Raw genomic sequence first — 18631 nt, forward strand, 5'->3', positions numbered from 1 at the left:
GTTTGATGCCGGGGTAGAGAAAGAACCAGGGGCATGTAGCGAAAACAAACATTCAATCTTTAGATGGCTAAAAAAATGGTACAAATACAGAAAATAGGTGTATAGTTTAATAAAATATTAAAAGGTGAACATGCTTATAACCCTTACCCAAATAAAGACAGAACCAGGTCATAAGTTTGTGCCTGAGCTCCATCCCATCATAGACCCCGTGCTGCCCTCTGTCAGTTACTGCCCTGCTGCCTTTTTAAAAAATGCTTATTTATTTATTTTGAGAGAGAGAGAGAGAGAGAGGGAGGGAGGGAGAACAAGAGAGAGCAGGGCAGGGGCAGAGAGAGAGGGAGAGAAAGAATCCCAAGTTGCTCTGTGCTATCAGCACAGAGCCCGACACAGGGCTTGATTTCCTGAACCGTGAATTCATGACCTGAGCTGAAATCAAGAGCCAGTGGCTTAGCTGACTGAGCCACACAGGCGCCCCTGCCCCGCTGACTTTTATGATGACTTCCTTCCTTTCTTTGCAGCATTATCACCTACTCGGGCATCCCTCAACATGGAGGGTTAGTTTCACTTTTTCAATATTTTTAAGTCTCTGAATATACAGATTTCCTATCCACCCCTTTCCACTTGTGAATTTACTGGCTGCGGACTTTGTTGTCCACGGGTACCTGTGACACTCACGATGCGGCAGATATCTTCATCAACAAGGAGGGATTTCATCCGGACTGATTTTATGCTGCCTCACCCAGAGGATGCATCCAAGTTCAGCTTCATTCTGTCTGCAGGAGGCTTCAGGAGCTGTGTAGGGAAAGAATTTGCAAAAATTCTTCTCAAAATATTTACAGGGGAGCTGGCAAGGTATTGTGACTGGCGGCTTTTAAATGGCCCTCCTGTAATGAAAACCAGTCTGGTCATGTACCCCGAGGACAATCTCCCGGTAAGGTTCACTGGCCTCTGGGGGGAAATCTGATGGCTGTGAATGCCCAGACCTCGGACTTATTTCAAGTGTACCTATGAGTTTTTACACAGTGTTGCATTGATACTGTTATATTTAATTTCTCAATGCATTCATAATATCTCTGTGTCTCCACTTCAGTACCACAGTCATGAAGCATGAAAATAATACCTTTGTATAGTTTCCAAATAAAGTAAAATTTGAAGGTGAAAAAAAGGGGGAGTCATTTGTAGTTTCCAACAGTGTGGGTTTTGTTTCTTGCATGACCTCTTTCCTCTGACCTTGTAGTTCCTTTAATATCTCTGGTTGGATCTGTCAGCCCAACAAATTTGCGTGGGTTTGATTAATTTTGGCAAGACACCTTCATTGGCAGTGGTGCATTTGTTCACTATAAAGTACATAATCAGCTACAACATGACTTTTGCGCTATAAACAGTCATTGTTGCTCAATTCCAATAAGTATCTGGGGTTCCAGAAAGGTGAAAGTCCAATTCAGAACTTCCTTCCTTCTATAATCTGGTTACTTGTGGTACAGTTCACACAGAAAAATCTGCATAAATCCCTTTCTTCCTCCCAGAGCTCAAAGCTCTGGCACATTCAGGTAAGTTATTGAGGTCTGAAATTGGCAAAACTGTCATAAAGATGGCCTCCATCAGCCCGGCCTTCTCTCACTATGCCTTCGACCACAAAGAGTTCACCCCAGGCCCTGTGATTCCTCAGTTTGTCTCCCCAACTCTCCACCCCAGCAGTGCCCACCTTCAAGGAACAGGTTCTCATTTTCTCCCCCCTTAGAAGATAAATTGAGGGCATCACACATCCTAGAAGCATAGGGATTTTTCAGCTACCTGTCTCAAATATTCGGTCATAAACTTTGTGGGGTTGAAAACAGGTAGCCCTGGGCTACCTGGGTAGTTCAGTTGGTACAGACTAAGGCTGTGGTCATGATCTCACAGTTTGTGAGTTCAAGCCCTGTGTTAGCCTCTAAGCTTCATTGTAGAATCTGCTTGGGATTCTCTTTCCCTCTCTCTCTGCCCCTCCCCTACTCATGCTCACTTTCTCTCTCTCCAAATAAATGGATAAACTAAAAAAGAAAGAAAGAAAGAAAGAAAGAAAGAAAGAAAGAAAGAAAGAAAGAAAGAAAAGAAAAGAGAAAAGAAAACAAAAGAGAAAAGAAAAGAAAAAGAAAACAGGTAGCCCTAAACCCAAACCCAGATAATGCTTAAGCTGTTGGGGCCAGCAAGAGTGTTTTTGTTTGTTGGGGTTTTTTTGTTTGTTTGTTTTTGGTTTGTTTTAAGCCAAATGAAAATACATTTGGTAGGGGGGCATTTTCTGTCTGGTTAGATCAGAGGCCACCACCCCCTCTTGTATTATACCTGTTCTGGATTCTGAGCCTTGGATGTACTTGTATTGTCACTTCTGTCTTGCAGCAACCTTGTGGATGGGTGTCAATAGCCCATTTTACAGGTGAATAAACAAAAACTGGCTATGTGATGAGCAGAGCCTGAGCGAGGTCTGAATGGAAATGAGACAGATACCAAGTGCTTTGGGAAGTAGACAGTGTTGGGAGAAATGGTGATGGGGCCCTCTCTATCCCTGCACGAACTAAAACCCACATTCTTTTTTCTTCCCTTTTTTACAGAGACAGCTCAAGGAAGCATGATAAAATGAGGCCTAAGATAATATTTGGGGGGGGAAGTTTATTTTTTTATGGTCTGTTTGCATTAGACCGTCGGGCGAAGAGAGGCGGTTAAAGACTTGTCCCAAATGGCTGGGCTGGAGAAGCACACATCCAATGTCAATAGTTGGAAATACAAGTGTTTGGTTTCATTAAATTTCTTTTTTAAAAAACATGTCTTCTTTCCTTCTCCTGAGGCAATCCAAGGGAAGGAGATACGGAGCCGGAAAGAGACAGGGAGGAGGAGGGAGCAGCCAGGGCCAGGGAAGAATTGTCCAGAGGGCCTTGCTTCCCTCTGAGTGTGGTCAGCCAGCCCAGGACGCTGTCGGTCCTGACCAGGAGAAGTTGCCTGGAGTCATCCGCTGGTCCCAAGGACTGTTGCTAGTTGGGGGGTTGGGGGGCGGGGGTGGGCAGAGTGCCTGCATTTGTCTAACAGCACACTTTTAAAAACAACAGAGCAAAAGCGAACAAATCGTCAAATTGGGGCCAGCTCTGGGAAAAACAACTCGAATTCTGTGTTGTCCCATGGACCCTTTCGGCAACGGCTGCCTCCTTTTCTTCCCCAAGCCAGAGGCCACATGCAGCAGAGGAGGCCACAAGCAGAAGAAGGCAGGTTAAGAATGCAGGATCCAGCCTTCCTGCCTGTTAAAATCCCAGCTCTGATCCTTACTAACTGGTTCACTTGAGGCAAATTCCTTGTGCCTCAATTTCTTCATCTGCAAAATAGAGAAATCATAATACCTCCTGGCTGTCAAAAGGATTAAGTGGGAAAAATGCTTAGCATGTAGTAAGTGTTCAGTAAACGTTTATTGTTGTTATTCTATTATTTTTAGAGCTCTTGCTCTCCTTCCATTACGTGCGACTCCCTGGCAATCCCACTGGATTTGTCCAAATAGATCAATGCACCCAGAAGAATGAAAACACAGGTTCTCTCACAGGGTATTTTGCATGCTGTCCACCAAGACCCTCTTTCTCAGGCAGTTTCCACACAGCTCCATGGACACCACACCCTTACACTCATCAACACACCCTAGTTCATATGGCACCGTCGACCTGGATTGCCCTCTTCCCCTCCATCCACCCAAATCTAGTTCAAGGCCTACATTGTAACAAAATGCTTTCTGTTTCAAGAAAACTGACCCAAGTACATACAAGAAGAAGGGAAATGTACTGACCATACAGTTGAAAAGTCCAGAGGGTAGGTCCGTCTTCAGGCATGGCTTGAACCAGGGTCTTGCAAGAAGTCACAAGCACCTGATGTTCACCTCTTGGTCTTGCTTCCTCTATGTTGGTGCCACCCGCAGACAGACTCTACACTTCTGGTGGCAAGAGATTTGCATTGCAAAGTGAACTGCAGGTTCAAGCCCAGTGAGAGAGAGAACGTTCCTCGCTCCTAACAGCCCCAGCACATGTTGTATGTGTTCCTTGGCTGTCATTGGGTCCATTCCCTGGACCAATGTTAGGGTTGGGTGATGGGGGAGGAGTGTGATGCTCTCACCTGCAACCCAACTGACACTTCCTAGATTGATGAAGGGGAAGGGGGTTCTTCCCAGAAAAAGATGAGGATAGTCTCCAGAATAAGGGAGAATACACACAGGAAACCCAAAGCAAATGCCCACCACACGCTCATGTCTTCCAAAACCCAGCCCCAACAATTCTAGCCAATTCTCTCCTCTGAACTCCTGACCTGATTCTTCATACGGCCATTCATGTTGGCCATGTCTTTTGCTGGCATCCTTTGGTTATGAATAAGTCCTGCTACATCAGCTACTCTGTGAAACACTTTCATATGAAAACTGTTCTTGGGTCCTTCATTTGGCAATGAAGCGGTACTGCTCCCTTGTTCTGCACTGTTATGTCTCTCTTTCTGATCCTGAACTTCCCATCGTGTGCGTGTGTCTTACCTTTCTTTCAGACTGTAAACTCCTCCACGACAGGAAACTAGAATGCTTCTTGCCTAGCACCTTCTATATACTAATTGCTTCATCGATGTTGTTTGATTAGGAATCGAAGGACATTTCTTCTCTTATATCTTCTGTTGGTGGAATGCCAGTAGGTGCTAAATAATATTCTTGAACCACAGATTTAGGAGGAACATTGAAGGTACTTTGGGCCTTGATCCAAGCAGCCCTAGAGCTGGCCCTCCTGGGGCTGGACTCCCCCTCAGCTAGACCCCCCTCAGCTGGACCAGCTGAGGCCATCCCAGGAGACAGGAGTACAGCCCTCAAACAAACAAAACAAACAAAAAACTTTATCTACTCTTTCATTCCTCAGGGAATAGAGATTAGGTAAGGGAGGTCCTTAGTAGGTGAATGATATAAATCTACAAAATAAGAGAAATACCAAAAGGGTGTTAAACCAGTTTGGACACTTCATTCAAAGCCTTTGCCATTACCAGCAATGATTACCTGGTGAAGCCCTGTCCAACCCGCAATCTCGGTTCCAGGCCTGAGACTCTTCTCTGGGACCTGGCTGGGGGCTCGATCCCAATGCAACCCAAACTGAGCTCTGCGCAAGGCCCACAGGTCAAACAGCCTCCAGAGACACCAACCAGCCTTCAGCCAAGAGGGAGGAGAGCCAGGAGGCATGGGATGAAGCATCTCCAGTTCTCAATCCTCTCTACCAGATGGAGGGGGCTCCCTAGGCGGGCAGGAACTAGTGATCAGGTCAACATGGCTCCCTGACCCTCAGGAAACCTCCAGCAGATAACTGCCACCTGACACCAACAACACTCCTGCTGTCCACTGTGGGGGCTTAGGTGGATGGGACTGGGGTGCTAGGGCAGGGGCATAGTCTTACTTTCTTAGAGAAAGAAAGACAATGCACAGCAATTGAAGGGACTGTCAGAAGACTTTGGATTCTTGTGTCATCATTTTCTCGCTGCGTGACCCCAGGAAAGCTCTCCAGATCTGGGTGCACTAACCTTAGGAGGGGGTGGGGTTGGACGAGCCCCCTGTCTGCTCTAAGTTAGGGGCTGGTCAATTCTGATGGCATGCTATCACCTGTCCTGACTAATCACCCACAGGCCACATCTCTAGGACGTTTGGTTTCCCAGTGGACAATTAAGACTGAATCTGCACTCCAGCCTGTGCTCTGGGACAATAGGGCGGTGTGGCCCAGCAGCGAAGGGCGGGGCTCAGGAGCAGAGTTATGGCGTCGATTCCTAGCTCTGCCCCCTTTCCAGGCCTCCCCTCCCACTCTATAAAATGGGGATAACTCCTATCTTGTAGAGTTCTTATGAGCGCTCAGTGAGGTGATTTAGACAAAAGCTCTCAGAACAGTGCCTGGTACTTAGTGAGGGCAGGGTAAGGGCTCACTATTAGTGTTCAGGCATCCATAAAGCTCTTAAAAACCACCATCCGAGCTAATAAAAGGTCCAGGATGCAGTTTCCAAAGGCTTCCTCACAGTGAAAGTCGAGCCTGGTGCAGACCTGGGGCCAGGAACAGATGGCCTTGACTGTTCGCTCCTTCCCTACCTCTGGCAGGTGAGAATTGGCCTCAGCCCCATGGCCTTGAGATGAGAGCTCCCCCCACCCCCAGCCTCCAGCTCCAGAGGGTGGCTGGCGTCGTGCTGCTGACACTGACCGCTGCACCCCACCTTCGCACAGTGAGGCCTGGCAGGCCGGATGTGGCCTCCTTTCGCAGCGGGCTTGTGACAGATGGCTTGATTACCATGGGGTGCATTTCAGGCCTCCTTGCTATTATCAGCTTCTCACTTTCAGCTGCTGGATCAGGGGCAGGATCCTTTCTTTCCTCCCTCTGCCCCATCACTGGGTGTTTGTTCTTGCAGCAGCCTGGACTGCCCAGGTGAGCCATGTCCTGTCCTAGAGAAGCCTCCTCCAGGCATGCCCGCACAGACCCACCTGGACATCGTTGCACCTCCCCTCTGCTGGAGTCCGACTCCTGCCTCCCAGGATCTATCTTGAGAGAGGGTTGGCAGGTGAGGAAGGAGCTAGGTCACAACCATCCAGTCCATGCCACCAGCATTTCAGGGTCACTGAAGAAAACATCTTTCCTGCCCATCGATGACCATCACACCGATTAGGATAAAAGAGGAGAAAATTATAAACAAGTAAAAAGTGAGGATTTACACCAGAGTCATACAAAATTTGCCTCCCGCTCTAGTTCTGTCCTCACGCAGCAACCCCCTCTCTGTGGTGCCCTTCCCTCTCCCCCACCCCCCAGCCCTGACACTAAGCTCTTCCGGATCTTTCCCTCCTGATCATGGACCCCCCAAATGGACACCCTGCCACACCCAGGTGGGTAAAACTTCCTTATGTGAGATGAATTCCTTAAGAGGGGGTGAGGGATGGGACTTCGCCTTTGAATAAACAAACAAACAAAAAAATTCTTTCATCAAACAGCTCCAGGAGAAGCCCTTCCAGGGGGGAAGGGACAGTTTGGTAGCTAGTCCCTTTCCCTCCCCTGAAGTTTTTGTCCTCACTGGCACCCCTCTTTTGTTCTCATCACCACCAAGTCACCTTGTCTGCCTTGTTCTCCTGCCCAGGTGTGGGCTGCACTTCTTTCTGCCCCCCCCCCCACTTTTGCAGAGCTCAGACAGGCTGGAATTCTCTAAAAATAACCTCGCAGAAAAATCAATGAAATGAACAAAAGAACACAAACAGCTGAACAACAGATGTGCTGCCCAGTGCAGGTACCTAATCCCAAAACAACCAGAGTCTCGCCACCCCTGGGCTGGCCAGGCTTGGGTCCCTGCCTGCCTACTCCCTGCCCCTGCCAGAAAAGACTCTCTCAGGTGAAGTTTTTTGACATCCTCCCTCCCTCCCCCTGCAGATGTGGGGAAGAGAAAAGGCAGGTGTTCACAGTGCAGCCAGCAGCTGGCCTTGTGTCTGAGCTAAGGTCAAAGGGAAGGTGGGCCCCTAGGTCCCCTAAATTGGAGCAGAATCCTGCTGGTGAAGCAGCCCCCCATTTGGTGTGACCTCTGGAGAGGGGAAGCGTCTAGAGAGGGGGACCTGGCTGGGGGAGGGGAGCTGGTGTGGCCACACTTGCAGCCAAGGCCAAGCTCTAGCCATGGGGAGCAGCACCTGGTTCCAGCTCTGCCTCTAGGTCTCTGGCCATGCCCCATCTTTTCTGGGCCTCGGCTTCCCCGGTGGTCAAAGGAGGAAGTTGGAGGAGGTGACCTCCGATGTCTGTCACCTCTAGCACTTTTCCATTTGGCAAGTCTCCACCTTCAGCCACCGGTTCCAACTCCCAGAGACAACTCCAGTCCATCAAGATGGGTCTCGGGTGCAGTGCCTTGGTAAAGGCATCAGTTCCCAACTGTCCTGAATGTTAACCCAGTACCGGAAACTGTTGGAGCCACTTAACATGTGCGGATTCATTTCCTCCTCACACAAGCCCTGAGCAGGGAGGCCCTTGTATCCCTATTTCACAGATGAGAAATCTGAGGCACAAAAAGGTTAAGACCATCCCAGGGTGGTAAGCAAAAGGAAGGGCCTCGGGCAGTGTGTGTGGCTCCAGGGTCTGTGCTCTGTTCCCCCACATTCAGCTACTTTTTCATAGGGAGTGACTACGATGGGTATAATAGGCTCAACATTTAGAAGGTGGAAACCCAAATGTCCATCAACAGATAAGTGGATAAATAAAATGTAGTATATCCATACAATGAAACGACGTTGAGCCTTAACGAGGAATGGAATTCTGACACGTGCTACAACATGGATCAACCTTAAAGACATTGTGCTAAGTGAAATAAGCCAGTCACAAAAAGACAAATACTGTATGATTGCACCTACATGGAATATCCAGAATAGACAAATTCCTAGTGATGGAGAACAGATGAGAGGTTGCTGGGGGCTGAGGTAAGGAGAGAATGGGTAGTTATTGCTTAATGCTCAAACAGAGTTTCTGCAGGGGATGATGGGAAAGTTCTAGAAATGGAGAGTGGAGATGATTGCACAACATTATAAATGTGCTTAATGCCACTAAATTGTGTTCTTGAAAATGGTTTAAGATGGTAAATGCTGTGCTCTGTTAAAAATAACTTTAAAAAATATCTGTAACAGGATAGGTATCACTTATTGAGCACCTACTGTGCTGCGTGCTTTACGCATCACTTCGTTTTACCTTTACAACAACCCTGAGGGAGGCTGTGGTGTCATTCCACCTAATTTATAGGCAAGGAGACCAAGATTCAGAGGACAAATTCCCCAAGGACAAGGACAAGGACCCACAAGTGGTAAGTGACAGAGCTGATATGTAAACCCAGCTAATGCTGAAAGCAAACTTGGAGAAGAGGGTAGGGAAATCTGAGAAGGCCAGAACAAGCTGGGGCGAACCAGGGTGTGGGGCCGCTCACACCCCTACCTGTCCTTGCCAGGTTCCACATAGTCCACATTTGCACTTGGTCACATCCCCCCCCCCCCCACCACTTACATTCTTCCCTGTTTCACAGCCAACCAACACCTTCCTGCCTCGCCCTTCCACTCACATCACTAGCTCTGCCTGTGTTCGTCCAGGACACCTCCCCACCCACCCTCTGCACAGGAGGACAGCCTGTCTGGGTTTGAGGTGGGAGGAGGGCTCAGAGTCCATGAGCCTAATTCCGTTCTGAGGGAGAGAGAGGCCCAGATCTCTCCTAAAGGTGACTGTCGAGCAAGCAGCAACTGGTCAGGGTGGCAGGGGGAGGGTGGGGGAGGGAGGGGATTGTCCCCACCAGGGACAGGGGCAGCTGGCTGGCGACTGTCCCTGGAAGAACCTCAGGAAGGCTGGGCAGGCAACTCCATGGGCTGCCAGGTCTGGTGGGTGACTAGTTTAACTCAGTCTCAGGTGACCTCCCGTGTGAGCACAGTCAGGGCAGTGAGTTTCTTTTGCCTTTTCAGTAACAAACTGTCCACTGCCCCTGAAACACAAGGCATTCTGCATTCAGGTCACCCAAGAAAGCCAAGCACGCCCACATCCAGGCCACTGCACTCATGCCTACTTGTAGCCTCCTGAGACGTTAGCCTAGCCTCCAAGGTCACATGCAAGCACAAAGCATCCTTAGAAACTCCTCACACGGAAGGGCTCAGCAAGAGTCACCGGATGCTGCAGGTTGTGATTGTGGGGTTTGGATGGGTCTTCTCTGTGTGTGTCCCATGAATTGCTTTCCCTACCCCACACCCCCCGGGATATTTTCCTGGCAATTCTGTTCCCCCAGGCCCTGCAGTCAGCCACTGACTGTAAATCCCCAGAAGATGTACACCAATGAGCTGTGATTCCTTTTCAGGGGACTCTGAACAGCTAACACTGCTCCAACGAGTGAAATCCACAGGGATTCCAGACCTCGGAAAGATTTTAAAGCAGATGAGGCTTCCCAAACACATCTTTAATCATGTCCAGGAAGGGTGGCCTCTGCCAGCTGGCAGATTTAAAGCATAGGCTCCCACGCTCTTGGGAAAGGCATCACGGCTCAGAGTCATCAGAGGACTTTGGCATCAAAACTCTAGGCTCTGACTCGACTCTGCCATTACCCAGTCCTGTGATCTTGAGCCAGTGTGGCTGAATTTTCTTCCTTTATAAACTGGAGACAGTGATAGTACCTACCTTCGGACACTGAAGAGAATTAAATGGGATGCAGCACATCAAGTACTTAGGACAGTGCTCAGTCCCAAAGTCCTACTCAAGAAATATTAGCTGTCCTTATTGCGCAGACAGACATTGGCAGCCAACCATGGTACCTTTCCCAAAAAACCAGACTCCGTCTCAGACTCCTCAGTGCAGCCCGGCAGGTAGCCACCACCTGCTACTGGCTATTGGCCAAGGATAGCATCTAAGACAAAATCTGTTTGCCATCAGTGTCCCACTTTTTTCTTTACCTGACAAGTAATGCACTTCTCCAGTCTCCAAGTTGGGACCCCCCCCTACTTCTCCACCCTTGTCTCCATTATGCCAGTGCTAGGCCACCCTCCTCACACGTGCACTCTGGACCCCAAACTGATCTGTGATTTCCCCACACACAATTTTAAACAGCTTTTGGGGCACTTGGTTGGCTCAGTCGATTAAGTGTCGGACTTCAGCTCAGGTCATGATATCATGGTCCACAAGTTTGAGCCCCACGTCGGGCTCTGTGCTGACAGCTTAGAGCCTGGAGCCTGCTTCCGATTCTGTGTCTCCCTCTCTCTCTGCCCCTCCCTGTCTTGCGTTCTGTCTCTCAAAAATAAATAAACATTTAAAAAAATTAAAAAAAAATTAAACCGCTCTATTGAGATATAATCCATATGCTATACAGTTCACTATACAATTTGAAGTGCACAATTCAATGCCTTTTTGTATATTCTGAGCTATGCATACATCACCACAATCCATTTTAGCATGTTTTCATTACCTCTCCTGAAAATTCCCACATTTCTTTTTTTTTTTATGTTTATTCATTTTTGAAAGACAGAGAGAGACAGAGCACAATCAGGGGTGGGGCAGAGAGAGAGGGGGACACAGAATCTGAAGCAGGCTCCAGGCTCTGAGCCCGACGTGGGGCTTGAACCTCACAAACCTGAGCCAAAGTCAGATGCTCAACCGACTGAGCCACCCAGGTACCCCTGAAAATCCCTACATTTCTTATCCATCACCTTCCCTCTGCCCTCCAGCCCTAGGCAACCACTTATCTACTTTTTGTCTCTACAGATTTGCCTGTTCTGGACATTTGATATAAATGGAATCATACACTATGTGGTCCTTTGTGACTGGCTTTTCACTTAGCATGATTTTTTCCAGTTCCATCCACACTGGAGCATGCATTGGTAATTCATTCCTTTTTATTGCTGAGTAATACTCCATTGCACATTTATTGATTTGTCAGTTGATGTACATTGGGGTCATTTCTACTTTATGACCATTATGAATAATGCTGCTGTAAACATTTATGTAAAAGTTTTCGTGCGGACACATATTTTCACTTCTCACTACATACCTAGGAGTGGAATTGTTGGGTCATGTGGTAACTCTATGTGTAACCACTTGAAGAACTGCCAGAATGTTTTCCAAAGTAGCTATACTATTTTAAATTTCCACCAGCAGCACATGAGGATTTGATTTCTTCATATCCTTGCCAACACTTGTAATTATCTGTGTTTTTTTTAATTAAAGCTATCCTAGATGGTATGAAATGATATCTCATTGTGGTTTTGATTTGCATTTCCTGATGGCTAATGACGTTGAGCATCTTTTCACATGCTTATAATCATTGGTATATCTCCATTGGAGAAATGCCTATTATAATCCTTTGCCCATTTTTAAATTAGGTTGTTTTGTCATTATTGAGTTGTAAAGAGTTTTTCATATATTCTAGATACAAATCCTTTATGAGATATATGATTTGCAAAATGTTCTCCTACTTGGTGGGTTGTTTTTTCACTTTCTAAGCTGTATTCTTTGAAGCACAAAAGTTTTAATTTTGATGCCATTTTGAGTAAATTTTGTATGTGGTATCAGGTAGGAGTTCAACATCATTCTTATACATGTGGATACCCAGTGGTCCCAACACTGTTTTAAAGACAATTCTTTCCCCAATTTAAGTATCTTGGCAGACTTGTCAAAAATCAAGTGACCATAGTTGAGAGTTTATTTCTGTACTCTCAATTCTGTTCCATTGGTCTATATGTCCGTCCATAGACCAGTACCCCACTGTCTTGATTAGTATGCTTTTGTAGTAAGTTTTGAAATCTGGCAGTCTAAGTCTTCCAACTTTGTTCCTCAATTTCAAGTTTATTTTTGGCTAATCTGGGTCCTTTGCATTTCATATAAATTTTAGGATCAACTGGTCAATTTCTGCAATGAAATCAGCTGGAGTTTTGATAGGGATTATGTTGAATTTGTAGATCAATTTGGGAGTACCACCACCTTAATAATATGTTTTCTATCCATGAGCATGAGCATGGGATGCCTTTCTATTTATAAATTTAAGCCTTTTTAATTTCTTTCAATAATATTTTGTAGTTTTCAGAGCATAGATTTTGCACTTCTTTTGTCATATTTATTCCTAAGTATTTTATTTCTTCAATGTTATTGTAAGTGGAGTTTTTTTCTTATATTCAGTTTACTTACTATTACTGTGTAGAAATAAAATTGATTTTTGTATATTTTTAATGTATCCTGCAACTTTGCTAACTCATTTGTTAGAACTAATAGTTATTTCATGGGTTATTTAGGGTTTTCTCTTTTTTTTTTTTCAAGTTTATTTAGGGTTTTCTCTGTACGAATCATATTGTCTGCTTCTTTTCTAATGTTGATGCCTTTTTTTTCTCTTTGCCTGATTTCCCTGGCTAGAATGTTTTGCAAAATGTTGGATATAGGTGGTGAGAGTAGATATCCTTGTCTTATTCTTAATCTTAGGAGGTTGCACTCAGTCTCTTACCATTAAGTGTGTTAAATCTGGACATTTGTAGATGCTTTTTATCAGATTGAGGAAGTTCCCTTCTATCCCTGGTTTCTTGGGTATCTTAGTCATGAAGAGGGGTTAAATTTTGTCAAATGCCTTTTCTCTATTGAGATGCTCATAAAGTTTTTTCCCTTTATTCTGTTGATGTGGTGTATTACATTAACTGATTTTCAGATGTTAAACCAACCTTGCATTTCTGGGGTAAATCCTACTTGGTCATGATGTGTAATCCTTTTTATATATTGCTGGATTTGATTTGCTAGTATTTTGTTCAGTCTTTGCATTTGTATTCTGAAGACATGTTGGTCTGAGTGTTTTTGTCTGGTTTTGGTATCATGGTAACACTGGCTTTGTAGAATGAGTTGGGAAGTGTTTCATCCTCTTCTATTTTTGGAAGAGTTTGTGAAGAATTGGTATTAGCTTTTTAAATATGTGATAGAATTCACCAGGGAAGCCATCTGATCAAAGGATTTTCTTTTGGGGAAGTTTTAAAATTACTAATTCAATCTCTACTTGTTTTAGGTCTATTCAGATTTTTTATTCTTCTTGAGTCAGTTTTGATAGTTTGTGTCTTTCTAGGGATTTATCAATTCAGTTAAGTCATCTACTATGTTGTTATGTCATTGTTCATAATGCTACCTTATATCCTTTTTTTTCTGTACAGCCCATAATATCACTTCTTTAATTTCTGATCTTCGTATTCTGAGTCTTCTCGTTTTAATTTTGATCAGTCTAGATAAAAAGACATGTCAGTTTTGTTTATCTTTTAAAGAGACAACTTTTACTTTTGTTGATTTTCTCTGTTGTCTTTCTATCCTCTATTTCATTAGCCTATGTTCTAATCTTAACATTTACTTCCTTCTGTTTGCTTTGGGTTTAATTTGCTCTTCTTTTTCCAGTGTCTTAAGGTGCAAATTTGGGTTGTTTATTTGAGGTCTTTCTTCTTTTACACTGGAAGCCTTTATAGCTGTAAAATTCCCTCTAAGCATACTGTTTCATTTTTTACTCATCCCAAAGTATCTTCTGATTTCCCTTGCAATTTCTTCTTTGATCCATTGGTTATTTAATAGAGTGTTATTTAATTTCTGCATATTTGTGAATTTCCCCAATTTTTTCCTATTACTAATTTCTAACGTCATGCTATTGTAATCAGAGAATATACTTTGTATGATTTCAATCCTTTTAAACGTATTGGGCTTTGTTTTAAGGCCTAGTATATGGTCTATCATGGAGAATGTTCCATGTATGCTTAAGAAGAGTGTGTATTCTGCTGTTGTTTAGCAAAGTGTTCTGTAGACATCTGTTACTTATGCACATTTTATCTCTTCTCATTAATTCCCACTCCTAGAATACCTTTCTCCTTTATCTCCACAGAGCTAAAGTATATCTATTACTTAAGCCCTAGAGCAAATCTTACGTCCAATGCTTTGTAACTGCTTTGGAAAACTGAAAATAAAGAAAATATATGCACTCATTACCTAATGCTGAATAACAAATTATTGCAAAGCTCAGCACCTTTTTTTTTTTTTATTTATTTTTTTAACTTTTATTTATTTTTGAGACAGAGAGAGACAGAGCATGAATGGGGGAGGGGCAGAGAGAGAGGGAGACACAGAATCGGAAGCAGGCTCCAGGCTCTGAGCCATCAGCCCAGAGCCCGACGCGGGGCTCGAACTCACGGACCGCGAGATCGTGACCTGAGCTGAAGTCGGCCACTTAACCGACTGAGCCACCCAGGCGCCCCAAAGCTCAGCAGCTTTAAACAACTTACATTTGTTATTGCAGTTTCTGTGGGTCAGGCATCCAGGAACAGCATGGCTGGAATCCATCTGAATCAGTCTCTCTCATAAAGTGGCAGTCAAACTGTCAGCCACAGCTTGCCATCATCTCAAGGCTTGTCTAGAGGATGCTTCTGAGATCACTCATGCGGCTGTTGGCAGTCCTCAGTTTCTCGCTATCAGCTGCAAACTGCAGTTTCTTGACACACAAGCCTCTCCACAACATGGCAGCTTGCTTCTAGAGCAAGTGATCCAAGAGAGAGCCAGAAAACAAACAAAAAACACCCAGGACAGAAGCCATAGTCTTTTACAACCTAATCCCTGAAGTGAGATTCTGCCATTTGCTACCAATTACACAGACAAACTCTGTGACAGAGTAGCAGGGGACTATGTGAGGGGGTAAATACAAGGACATGGGGATCATTGGAGGCTATTCTGCAGGCCGGCTGCTGGAGCTTACAAATGATTTGTGTGAAGTAGCACAACACTGATACCTAAGTCTAGTTAACCACAGCACACAAAAAAATAAAACTACCGGCCAACCTCACAAATGAATACTGAGGCAAAATTCCTAAATAAATTGTTTATAACCAGATTCATGTGGCACATGTGAAGAATAATACCCATACATAAGTGATATTTATTCTGGGAATGCAAGGATGGTTTAATATTAGAAAATCCATTAATGTGATTCACTATATTAAAAAAATCTATGGAGAAAAATTAGTTGATTATTTGTATAGATGCTGAAAAGGCATTTAATAAAATTCAACACTCATTCTAGATTAAAGAAAAAAAAGTCTTTTTAAAAATGTTTATTTATTTTTGAGAGAGAGAGAAGCAGAGCATGAGCTTGGGGGAGGGGCAGGAGAGAGGGAGACACAGAATCGGAAGCAGGCTCCAGGCTCTGAACTGTTAGCACAGAGCCTGCAGCTCGAACTCACAAACTGTGAGATCATGACCTGAGCTGAAGTGGGATGCTTAACCGACTGAGCCACCCAGGTGCCCCAAGGAAAAAAGTCTTAATAAAAGAGGAATAGACAAAATTCCTTTTTTAGCATGATAAAATATATCTTTCCCCAAAGTCAGCATCTTTTCTAAAAGGAAAATACTAAAAGCAGTTCCATTAAAGTTAGAAAAAAAGACAAGCATGCCCATTAGCATCACTCTTTAAAAAACTCTGCAGATATGAGCCGATCCAAGTAGGCAAGAAGTTAGGATTAGGAAAAAAAGTCAGAGGTGTAAAATATGAAACTAAGAGGCAAAATTATCATAATTTATAGACCTATCATGGTTATAGTGTATAATTATTATGATTATATATCTGGAAAACCCAAGAGAACTTAATTGAAAACAAGAGAAATGAGTAATGAGCCTGTTACAAAATTAATATGTAGTAAACAATAGCCTTTCTACATCTAAATATCACTCAGAAGACACAGTGGAAGAATTTCCAACAGCAACTAAAGTACAAAACGGTTTGGAATAATTCTCAAAATTTGCAAGAAACATATAAAGAAAACCTTAACATGTGTGTAGAGTGGATAGTAACTATAGTTATGGTGGTGTGAGCATTGTGTAATGTATAGAATTGTCAAATCACTATGTTATACTCCTGAAACTAATATAAGGTTGTGTGCCAACTATAATTAAATAATAAAAAAATTTTAAGCACTTTAACATAAAAAGGGACCTGAGAAAATGCAGAGGTAGACCATGTTCTTAGAGAGAAAGACTCATCACTGCAAAAATGTCAATTCTTTAATCAGTTACTTTATAAATCTAGCACTCTCTCAATAATGATGTCTACAGGACAATTTTTTTTTTTGGTGTAGACCTAGAAAAGCTGATTCTAAAAATAAACAATTTTTAAACAAATAAACAATACCTATGAAACTTGGGGAAAGAAGAAGAATGAGCAAGCTTTGGGGTAAGAATTAAGAAACCAGGGCTCTAGGCCAAGCTCTGCCCTAACAAACTGAAGGACCGTTCATCATTTCTGTTGGAGCTTCAGGTTTCTCATCAGCAAAGTGAGGCACCCAGGCTAGAGGCTGTCTAACCTTCCTTTCAGTTCTAGAATTTTCTTATTGATTCTGTTGTAAGACTGTTAGTTCAAATACTCCAGACTTGGATAGAGCCATGTCTATTCCAAGCAAGTCCAGGGCACCTAAAAGAGTGTTTGGCTAAGTACGTGAATTTCTGGGGGTACTAGCGAGGTCCTTTGCCAAACAGTGGTCCTATTCTTACCCTTACCCCCCTGCTGTCTCTCATATTGCTCCATGGGATTTAGTCAGTTGATGTGACCTCTCCATTACCTGCCCCACGAGGGAGTAAGCATTGTATTTGGGACTTAGTGCCATACCTCTCTGATCTTTCCTTAGGAACCAATTTGAATAGGAGAAGGGAGAGGATGGGGAGAACAGAGACTCTACAGGAGGGTGAACTACCCAGGGCAAAGGAAAGAGAAAGTGGAGATGCAGAACACTGCAGACACCTTAGACCCAGATAGGCCATACAGAGAACCCAGAAGAAGGCGCAAGAACTATTCCCAGATTATAGCAGAGTTAAATGAATCAATATCTTTACCAGTGAAACAAGTGCATTATAGACTGAGTTCAATATTTGTTGCTTTGACAATAGCTAAAGTATGGAAAGAGCCCAAATGTCCATCAACTGATGAATAGATAAAGAAGATGTGGTATGTATATAAAATGGAATACTACTCAGAGATGAAAAAGAATGAAATCTTGCCATTTGCAACAACGTGGAAGGAACTAGATGGTATTATGCTAAGCAAAATAGTCAGAGAAAGACAAATATACGATCTCACTCCTCTGTGGAATTTAAGATATAAAACAGATGAACATAAAGGGAAGCAAAAATAACATAAAAACATGGAGGGGGACAAAACATAAGAGATTCTTAAATACAGGGAACAAACTGAGGGTGCTGTTAGGGTGTTGGATGGGAGGATGGGCTAAATGGGCGAGTGGCATTAAGGAGGACACTTATTGGGATGAGCACTGGGTGTTATATGTAAGTGATGAATCACTGAATTCTATTCCTGATATCATTATTCCACTATATGTTAACTAACGTGGATTTAAATTAAAAAAAAATTTGTTGCTTTGAACAGAGCAGAATGTTTTGCCCAAGGAGAAAAGGAAAACTTCCTCTTCTCTCCTCTACCCAGTCCTGAAGGAGAGGGAAGATGATGCAAGGCATGTGCCAAAATCCAGAGAAGGCACAGGAGAAGGAGGTGGGGATGGCCAGAGAGCAGTGAGGAATCGTTCACTTGAGAAAAGGGGGAGAGAGGAATTGGGGAGAAAAGATGCTAGCCTGGGCTGGCAAGCACCATGGAAGGTTCTGCAGGTGGATTTCCATGCAGCAGGTCAGACAATTCTCCCTACGGAGGGTGGCGTGATTTCCCAGTTCCAGGCCCCTATATGGAAGCGTTGAAGGTAACATTCTGGGGGACTGGGATAGTTCTCTATGATATAACAGGGCACCAGGAGAGCCTGCAATCTGACCACATCTAAATGTTCTTTATCTGCCCCAGTGTCCAGGCTTGAATTCAGGTCAACTCAAGTATTTACCAAACTCCTACCATGAGTCCAACCTCACACTTAGGGCTGTGGTGAACAGAAGGGAAGCCAGAGGAGGGTCCTTGCTGTTAAGGTGTTTATAGCTGGGAAAATGAGAATTCCATATTGGAAAGTGGTATTCTTCATATAATTCACCCACGTCTGGAATTAAATATAAAAATGAGTGGAACAGTGAGTGAGTTAGGAGCTCAGAGGGAACAGAGGACAGTGGGCTGGTGGCCAGGGATGACTTTACAGAGAAGGTAGAAC

General features: G+C 44.1%; 1 long non-coding RNA gene across 3 annotated transcripts in view; it reads right to left on the reverse strand.

The window, feature by feature from the left end:
* Positions 1-6655, reverse strand: part of LOC123580728 — a 30131-nt gene extending 23476 nt beyond the window's left edge. For 2 of the 3 annotated variants that reach the window (XR_006703431.1, XR_006703432.1), the window contains exons 1-3: positions 4529-6655; positions 3800-3943; positions 676-792 (exon numbers count right to left, since the gene is read on the reverse strand). This is a non-coding gene — a long non-coding RNA (uncharacterized LOC123580728). The remainder of the gene's footprint in view (positions 1-675; positions 793-3799; positions 3944-4528) is intronic. The other variant, XR_006703434.1, reaches the window with a different exon arrangement.
* Between the last annotated feature and the right edge of the window lie 11976 nt (positions 6656-18631).

This window comes from Leopardus geoffroyi, chromosome A3 (assembly GCF_018350155.1).
Source record: "Leopardus geoffroyi isolate Oge1 chromosome A3, O.geoffroyi_Oge1_pat1.0, whole genome shotgun sequence".
Taxonomy (NCBI): Eukaryota; Metazoa; Chordata; class Mammalia; order Carnivora; family Felidae; genus Leopardus; species Leopardus geoffroyi.